Here is a 9,916-nt window from a genome sequence, read left to right on the forward strand (position 1 = left end):
TTTCAACTTTTTTTTTTTTTAAGTAGGCTTCACACCCAATGCAGGGCTGGAACCCACGACCCCAAGATCAAGAGTCGCATGCTCTTGGCTCTGAGCCAAACAAGCACACCCCCGGACTCATCTTTTTTTTTTTTTTTTTTTTAATGTTTATTTATTTTTGAGACAGAGAGACAGAGCATGAATGGGGGAGGGTCAGAGAGAGAGGGAGACACAGAATCGGAAGCAGGCTCCAGGCTCTGAGCTGTCAGCACAGAGCCCGACACGGGGCTCGAACTCACGGACCGTGAGATCATGACCTGAGCCGAAGTCGGATGCTTAACCCACTGAGCCACCCAGGCGCCCCAGGACTCATCCTTTTTGATGGCTGTTTAATATTCCACAGTGGGATGCAGAATAATTTATTTTTGCCACAAATACTTCATTTCTGGATCTTTATGCTGTTTCCAATTATTTTAATCATAACATATTTTACATATATCTTAGCATATGCATTTTTTCCTAGAAATGGAATTGCTATGGCAAATGGAAGGCACTTTTTAATGTTTTTCATCTGTATTACCAAATTCCATCTAGAAGATTGGATGGGTACGATTTTTTTTAATGTTTATTTATTTTTGAGAGACACGCAGAGAGAGAGAGAGAGAGACAGACAGAGAGTGTGAGCGGAGGAGGGGCAGAGAGCGAAACGGAGACAGAATCTGAAGTGGGCTTCAGGCTCTCGGCTGTCAGCACAGAGTCGGACACAGGGCTCGAACCCACTAACCGTGAGATCATGACCTGAGCCAAAGGCAGACGCTTAACCGACTGAGCCACCCAGGTGCCCCTGGATGGATATAATTTTAAGAAGAGTGTCCACTTCCCCACATTTTTGTGACATAAAGCATTTCACCTTTGCCAATGGTATGGGTGGGAAGATGTCATCATTGATTTCATTTGTGTCTATCTTGGTGGGATTCCTTTTCACATGTTCACACGTGTTTTGGATTTCTTTTGTGAATCACCTACTCACGCACATCTTTTGACTCTTCTTTCTTTAGTAGAACTGTATTGTCTTAATAATTGGAATTGTGATATAAATCTTAATTGAAAAGGAGGAACACATATCCAGCTTTACCCAGGGATCTGTGAATCTGAAGGCAGAGAAATTTGCAAAAAAAGGTGATCCGAGGGGCAGAACCCTGGAGTGGGCAGCAAAGAGAGAGAGAGCACAAGCAGGGGAGGGTCAGAGAGACGTGGGGGGTGGGGAGGGGGAAGAATCCCAAGCCCTAGGCAGGGCTGGAACCCACCAACCATGAGATCATGACGTGGGCTGAAATCAAGACGGACGCTTAACTCACTGAGCCACCCAGGTGTTCCCCCACCATGCATTTTTAAGGGAGAAGGACAAGTCTTGAACAGCATGTATTGTACATGATCCCTGTGTTTTAGGAAAAAGCCTACCTTTAAAAAAATTTTTTTCTTAATAAAAATAAAAGGGGCGCCTGGATGGCTCAGTCGGTTAGGCGTCCGACTTCAGCTCGGATCATGATGTCACAGCTCACGAATTCAAGCCCCGCATTGGGCTGTGTGCTGACAGCTCAGAGCCTTGGAGCCTGTTTCACATTCTGTGTCTCCTCTCTCTGCCCCTCCCCTCACTCACACTCTGTCTCTCAAAAATGAAGAAACGTTAAAAAAATTTTTTTAAGCCTACATATGTGCAACATACAATATCGAACACACGTTTCTACATGCATGCAAAAATAAATGATACACATCAAACCTTCCCCATCCTTACTACAATTTGTAGTTCTGCATTTATTTGTTTTCCCATTTATTTGTCACCCACCTTCACTACGCAGCAAGCTCGCAGAAGAAGGAACCATGTCTATTCATCAACAGAGCTTTGGAGCCCAGAGCATCTCTGGCACATGATGGGTCCTCAGGTAATATTTGTTAAAAGAGAGACCAACAGAGAAAGAGAGAAGAGAAACTTGTTCAAAGAGAAGAAGAAAGGCCGGAGAAAGAAAGAAGAAAGTTAGAGTTGAAATTTCACTTACAACTTTAATTGGTTGACTATTTTTAAATTTTTTATGTTTATTTATTTTTGAGAGAGACAGAGCACGAGCAGGGGAGGGCAGAGAACCAGGGGGACAGAGGATCCTGGGGCCCCACGCAGGGCTCAAACCCACCAACCGTGAGATCATGACCTGAGCTGAAGTCAGAGGCTTAACTGACTGAGCCACCCAGGCGCCCCAAATGGTTGAACATTTAAAAAATAGCTTTAGGGGCGCCTGGGTGGCTCAGTCGGTTAGGCGGCCGACTTCGGCTCAGGTCATGATCTCGCGGTCCGTGAGTTCGAGCCCCGCGTCGGGCTCTGTGCTGACAGCTCAGAGCCTGGAGCCTGTTTCGGATTCTGTGTCTCCCTCTCTCTGACCCTCCCCCGTTCATGCTCTGTCTCTGTCTCAAAAATAAATAAACGTTAAAAAAAATTTTTTTTAAATAAAATAAAATAAAAAATAGCTTTATTGTAAAAGAAAATACAGACACGGAAAAATCCGTGTGCTCCAACGTACGGCTTAACTCCTCACTGCAAGGTGCGCCCCACTGAGCCCAGGAGGACCTCTGCCAGCCGCCCCACCGGGCTCTCCCCGTGTCTCCCCAACGCCCCACCCCGCGGTAACCGTTACCCCGACTTTTCTAGGGCACGGTGTCGGGCGGCAGGGGTAGGAGTGGGGGCTCTCAAGGAAGCTTCCCCGGCCCTCGGACACCCCGCTCCCCTCGCAGCTTTCGCAAGACCCTCCCGCGCGGAAATCCGCATCCCCTTTCGAAATGCAATTTCATGCAAATCCCAGCCGACCGGCAGAAGCGAAAGAGGATCCGAAACCGCGCGCTGAGCGACGTCAGGTTCAGGGCCGCGCAGGCTGGAGGCGCGGGGGCGGCGGGGTCGCTCCCCCGCGCAGGGGGAGGCCCCGCGGGCGCAGGCCGCGCGTCGGAGAGAAGGTCCGGGCTCGGGGGCCTGTGCGCGTCCACACCGCCGCCCGAGGAGACGCTGGAGGGTGGGGGGCGCTGCCGGCGGTCGGGCCTCTGCAGAGGACTCACTTCAGTTCCTTCCACTCCTTTCTGTGGAAAGGAAACGCTTTCCAGAGTGTTTATTGATTTTATGTACGCACGCACGCACGCCCGCCCCTCCCTCCTGCCCATCTTCCGGGTCCCCTCCTCCAAGAAGCTGCCTCCCTCTCCCGGCTCCTCAGGAATTCTCTGGAGCTTCTCTTTCTGGAGCCAGTATCTGCCACGCTACCGCTGTTTGCCACACCGTGGAAGAGTCGCTCCCTTTCCCTGGGCCTCAGCCTCCCGGTCTGTCAAATGGGGCTGACACCGAGTGGTGCTGAGCGCCCCCTGGCCCCTATCACCTTCCACCCCGGAAAGGGAAAGGAAAGGGGCGGGGGGCCTGAATTCCACCCCATCCCCACCTCTCCCCTGCTCAGACCCTGCCAACAGTCTGCTGTTCTCTGGCCAAGTCACCCCTTCGTTGGGTCTCCCTTTCAAACTTCCCTAACATGAAGGAGTTGGCGAAGCTCAGGAATTTTATGTTCGTGCTGTGGAAATGATCACGAGGCCTGCCCTGGGGCTCTGGCCTCATTCGAAGAAGGCTTTCCAAACCCGGGTTGCCCTCTGGCCCATGTTTGCCCTCCTCTCTCCCTGTCACTCTCTCCACCCCCCAAAGGCAGGCCTCCTCTTGGAAAACAACTGCCAGGACATTCCCGTGGGGGCGGGGGGGGGGGGGCGACGGAAGGGGGGGATTTCCAGATCAATGAGGAAGTCCTTCCCGGAGCTGGAACTGGCCACTGAGTCTGTGCCCTGAAGGACGCGTGTGACCTGCACGGCCTTGAAGGTTTGGTTTTTAAAAACATACTTTTGATGAGTTGCCAACACTGAAGATCAAGAGATAACAAATCGAATTTGGGCTGATTTCCTGCAGGATCGTAGTCGGTCTGCCGAGCCCTTCCACATGTCCACTTCTGGCCCCACCAGGGTCCTTTGGGGCCTTCGAAGCAGAGATTTCTGTTTGAGGCTGAAGAAATGTGTAGCAGTGGAAGTCAGGAGGAAGGACTTTGGAGTCCAGAACGCTGAGATTCTGCAAGGGCAAAGGCTGGCCTTGCCCCAGGAAATGTTGCGTTAGACTCCCGGCCTCAGTTGCTCCGCTGCACAATGTTCGGGCAGACTAGTTCAAGGATCCCTGAGGACTTCATCCGTGATGGTCTCTTGTTCTGTGTTCACTTGGAGGGTGCATTCCTCAGGCCTGTGGCCCAGGCCCGTGGTCCCAGAGTCCTTGGGGTCCTGGCCTGCCCCGAATCCTTCCTCTCTCCCTTCAGCCCTTCTCCCTCCCTGAGAGGGGCCTGTGTTTGGCCACCTGAGCCTCTCATGACCACCCAAACGTGTATGACATTGTTCTCTGGGCTGCACAGGCTGCTTCCCACAGCTCATTCCCCGCCCCCCCCCCCCACCGGCCCCAGGCCCCTTCCCAAAGAAAATTCCCTCCAGGTCCAATGGGGTCACCTACAACTTCCAGCTTACTCTATTCATTGGCCTCATCTATCAGTCCTGAGATATTATAAACCACAGCCGCCAGCCCGGTGTCAGGCCTGTGGGGACACAAGGGAGAACTAAAGCATTCTTAACCTCTGTGACCTCACAGCTCTCACGGGGAGACAGACCCATGGATAAGGATAGTGAAAGATAAATTCTCTGATGGGCGAGTACAGGGCTGACAGGGCACTTGACTCAGTTAAGAGGGTAAGGGGGGGCTTCCTGGAGGAGGCAGTATCTAAGATGAGACCTGGAGGTTGAGTTACCAGGCCAGCATAGCAGGTAGGAAAGGGTTTGGGGGCAGAGGGACTAGCGTGTGCAAAGGCCCTGAGGGGAGAGAGAGAACATGGTACATTCAGGGCCCTGGAGAGATGAGGCCCTGGGGGAGACCATTCTGAGGCCAGGAGCAGTTTTGGAGTTTAGAAAGGCTACATTCCCTGCTACCTCCCTGGCTATCCAGGTCCTTCGAGGCCCTGACGTCCCACAGCTTCTCGAAGATAAGGTCATACTGATGCTGTTCAGCAAATATGCCTGGATTCACCAGCAAGCACCCAGCTCCAGGCCAGCCCCCTCCCCACGGGGCCAGCCGAGGGCCATGGACACAGCAGACATTACCAAAGGCAGCCAGCCTGAATTCATAGGCTGCTGGCTGGGTGCCCACCCTTGGCCCAGCCCTGCCTCAGTCACCCACTGCGATGGACCAAATGTTTGTGTCCACCCCAAATTCGTATATTCAGATCCCAACCCCTAATGTGATGGTATTAGGAGGTGGGACCTTTGGGAGGTAAGTAGTTCATAAGGGTGGAGCCTTAATGCATGGAGTTAGTGCTCTTACGAAAGGGACCCCAGAGAGCCCCTTTGCTTTTTTCCCACCGTGTGAGGATACAACGAGAAGTTGGCAGTCTGCATCTTGGAAGAGGGTCCTGTCCAGAACCTGACTGTGCTGGCTCCCGGGTCTCGAACTTCTAACCTCCAGCACTGTGAGAAATAAGTTTCTGTTGTGTCTGAGCCCCCCCACTCTGGGTAGTTTGTTACAGCAGCCCCTTTGGACTGACACCCTTTGGGTGAGCGGCAAGTCCTCAGGGCCCTCGGCCTGGATCTGAGGCAGAAAGTCCCACAGGGGGCGCTGTCCCTGGCATTTCTGGTATTCGTGCAGGCGTCTTGGCTTCTCGCAATGACGGGGTGGGACAAGAGGGACTATGGGCATTTGGGGCAAGGCAGGAAGGCTGACCCTGCAATGCTCAGGGCTGCCCCTTGGGGCAGAAAAATTGTTCCCAGCGTCCTCTCCTGATTTTTACATGTCCCTTCAGATATTCATGTCATAGAAAAATCCAAGCTCCATCTCACAGTTAAAAATTGTTTTTAATGTTGGGGCGCCTGGGTGGCTCAGTTGGTTGAGCATCCAAATTCGGCTCAGGTCATGATATCGCGGTCTGTGAGTTCGAGCCCTGCATTGGGCTCTGTGCTGACAGCTCAGAGCCTGGAGCCTGCCTCCGATTCTGTGTCTCCCTCTCTCTCTGCCCCTCTGCCACTCGTGCTCTGTCTCTCTCAAAAGCTAAATAAACATTTTTTAAAAATTAAAAAATAAAAATAAATACAAAATTTAAATTTTTTGTTAATGTTTATTCATTTTTTGAGAAAAGAGAGCGCGAGCGGGGGAGGGACAGAGAGTGAGGGAGACATAGAATCCGAAGCAGGCTCCAGACTCCGAGCTGTCAGCACAGAGCTCAACGCGGGGCTTGAACTCACAAACTGCGAGATCATGAATGACCTGAGCCCAAGTCGGATGCCCAACCGACTGAGCCACCCAGATGCCCCCATCTCACAGTTAAAAACAAGGTATTTTTGCATGTTTTGAAGCACACTTTGGGAATGCTAATTAATGGAAGACTGTACTTTTTTGTGTGGCAGGTCTACCAGGAGTTTTAGCCGTCTCGGAAAATTACAGTTCTGACAGCAGCCTCTCCTGGGATTCAAGTCCCCAGAACAGGATCCTTAAAGCCACCTGCATTTGCAGCCGGTGTTGTGCGATGCGCTTATTGTGGTGTGAGCGTCTGGCCGCCTTGCGCCCCCTGGTGTCTGTTGGTGGGATTGGCTGGGCATTCACCTATTGAGATGCGCATAAATGTATTATGACTTTTTTTTTCCTTTACATGTTAGTTGGGGCATTATACTGGTTTTCTTTAGAAAAAAAATACGTGTGTGGATAAGTTTGGTTATCTGTGTGGATGATTTTATCGTGAAGCCCCTGAGACCCTCTCAGGACAGTACTAAGACACTGCCTTTCTCATCACGGACATTTGATGATGCAGAAGCCAGGTCAGTTTAACTGGCTGGAACCTCAGCAAGAGGTTCCCAAGCTGTGCAGGGGGGGGGGGGGGGGTCTCCCCAGTATCCTGCATAGACACACACTCAGAGTGACAAAAAATGCCAGCGTCGTCTAAGAGGGTCCTTGGTGAAACAGTAAAAATGATAAATTTCATTGAATCTCAGCCCTTGAGTGCCTGCCTTTTAATATCCTGGGTGATGACATTAGCCGTGTGTCTAGAGCACTTGGGCTGGTACCTGCGTGGAAGACTGCAGGGACAAGCACTTGTGAGCTTGTCTGAGTTGGAGGCAAACCAGCCTCTCTGTCCACAGATCACCATTTTTACTAGGAAGCACAACCCACAAACTGTGGGTGTTCAGACTTTGCTATCTAGCAGGCAGCTTTTCAGAAAGGAGCAAAATGACCTCTCCCTCCAAGGAAAAACAGTTGATCCCATTTGTTGTCAATGATGAAATTTGAGCTGTGAAACAGAAGATAGAATTTTGGAAAACTTGTATCCACTACTGTGAGCTTGACAGCTTGCTAATATTTAAAGACTTTCCTGATGAGATGAGTGGCCATGTTAATGAATGAGGTGTTTTTTTTTATTTTTTTTTTAACGTTTATTTATTTTTGAGACAGAGAGAGACAGAGCATGAACGGGGGAGGGTCAGAGAGAGGGAGACGCAGAATCTGAAACAGGCTCCAGGCTCTGAGCTGTCAGCACAGAGCCCGACGCGGGGCTTAAACTCACGGACCGTGAGATCATGACCTGAGCCGAAGTCGGCCGCTTAACCGACTGAGCCACCCAGGCGCCCCATGAATGTGAGTTTTTACATTGTTTAATGATGCGTCATCTTTTGGAAGATCTGTGCCACTCAGCGAATGAAAAATTTCCAAATGACCAATGCATGATACTACAAGATCATACCTAGGTAAAAGATCCATTTCAAGTGCAAAATAGACCCATGCATTTTTTTTTAAATAAGAGTGTATGAAATATTCATGGATGCGGTTTCAGATTCCACATGGCAACGAATCTTTAAGAAACTGCCACTTGTTGAGTTCTGGCGTAGAATCAAAGAGGACACACGATTATGGGAAACACTATTAAACCCACTCCTCTCTTTTCCGACTACATGTCTATGAGGTCAGATTTTCTTTAATCAGAACAACATGTCGGGGCGCTGGGGTGGCTCAATGTGTTAAGCGTCTGACTCTTGGTTTCAGCTCAGGTCATGATCTCACGGTTCATGAGTTCAAGCCCCGCATTGGGCTCTGTGCTGGCAGTTCAGAGCCTGCTTGGGATTGTCTCTCTCTGTCTCTGCCCCTCCCACATGCTCTCTCTCTCTCTCTCTCTCTGAAAATAAATAAATAAACTGAAAAAGAAAGAAAGAAAGAAAGAAAGAAAGAAAGAAAGAAAGAAAGAAAGAACAGCATCTCACAACCATCAGTGCAGAAGCAGGTACAAAGATCCAACAGTCTTCTATTAAGATAGTCATTAAAGAGATTTGCAAACATGTAGAAAACTGCCAATCTTCTCACAACTTCTTGGAAGTTGCGGAAATGTAGACAGCTTTCGTAAAAATCTGGTCATTGTTCATGAATATATTTTGTTTTATGGATATATTTCGTAACAACATTTTGGCTTCTAATAAACCTACTATATGCATGGGTTTATTATTATTTTCATATGAATTAATAAGTATTTTTGGTCTGTAGTAATTCTTAAAAGTGCCGAGGTGTTCCAACACAAAAAGTTTGAGAACCACTAATCTATGCATCTAATTTGAAAATTGCAAGAGAACTTTTCAAAATGTTTGTTTTGGAAAAGGACACATCGGGCCACCACTTCATACCCACCGGGACGGCTGTAATAAAAATCAGTAGCAAGTGTTGGCAGGGACGTGGAGAACTTGAAACCCTCACCATACGCTGCAGGCGGGAATGCCACACGGTACAGCTGCTGTGGGGAAATGTCTGGCAGTTTCTGAGATTGTTACGCACAGAAAGAAACAATCGCACTCCTGAGTATATACACCCAAGAGAAATAAGACATGCCTCCAACATAAAAATCTGGGCACCAGTGTTCATAACAGCATCATTTATGATAGCCAAGGGTAGAAACAGTCCGAATGTTCAACTCATGAGTGTACAAAGTGTGGTATATCCACGCCGTAGAATATGATTTTGCGATCAAGGGGAATGGAGTAGTGATCCATGCGAGGACGCGGATGAACCTCGAAAACACTGTGCTCAGTGAAAGACACCAGCCACAAAGACCATATACTGTATGATACCATTTACAAAATGCCCAGAATGGACAAATCTATAGAGACAGGGAGCAGATTAGTGGTTGCCTGCGGCTGGGGGTGGGGCAGGAATGGGGGAAGCAACTGTTAAGGGTGGGGGGACTTCTTTCGGCAGGGACGAACATGTTCCAAAATTAGATTTCGGTTGCACACCTGTATGAGTATACTTAAAAATACTGGATTGTAAGCTTTGAATCTGTGAAGCGTTTACACTATATGATATAGCTCAATAAAGCTGATAAACAAAAAAAAACAAAAACACCCTACTTTTTAAAAAGGCGGAGGTTGGGGCGCCTGGGTGGCGCAGTCGGTTAAGCGTCCGACTTCAGCCAGGTCACGATCTCGCAGTCCCTGAGTTCGAGCCCCGCATCAGGCTCTGGGCTGATGGCTCGGAGCCTGGAGCCTGTTTCCGATTCTGTGTCTCCCTCTCTCTCTGCCCCTCCCCTGTTCATGCTCTGTCTCTCTCTGTCCCAAAAATTAAAAAAAAAAAAAAAAAAAAAAAACATTGAAAAAAAAATTAAAAAAAAAAAAAAGGCGGAGGTTGTACGTGGGAAGGATGGCGTGGGAGGGTGCTGAGAACCCTGCCCTCTGGCGGCCAGTTTCAGCATAGCATCAGGAAGGTGAGGGACCTGGCCCTTGCTATCCTGGGACTGACCACAAGAGGGCAGAAGAACACAACAGTTGCCGGGGCTAACCTTGGAGAAACTGCTCTTAATCTGAAACTTCACGC

General features: G+C 49.4%; 1 long non-coding RNA gene across 1 annotated transcript; it reads right to left on the reverse strand.

Annotated features, from left to right (window-relative positions):
- Nucleotides 1-1,760: 1,760 nt before the first annotated feature.
- On the reverse strand, nt 1,761-3,390 carry LOC147575979 (uncharacterized). The gene is made up of 2 exons (XR_015241991.1): nt 3,278-3,390; nt 1,761-3,099 (listed from the first exon to the last, which is right to left on the reverse strand). It is a non-coding gene; the product is annotated as an uncharacterized LOC147575979 (long non-coding RNA).
- Nucleotides 3,391-9,916: the final 6,526 nt, after the last annotated feature.

The sequence above is a fragment of the Puma concolor genome, chromosome D2, assembly GCF_028749965.1.
Source record: "Puma concolor isolate L17-30 chromosome D2, mPumCon1.1.hap2, whole genome shotgun sequence".
NCBI lineage: Eukaryota > Metazoa > Chordata > Mammalia > Carnivora > Felidae > Puma > Puma concolor.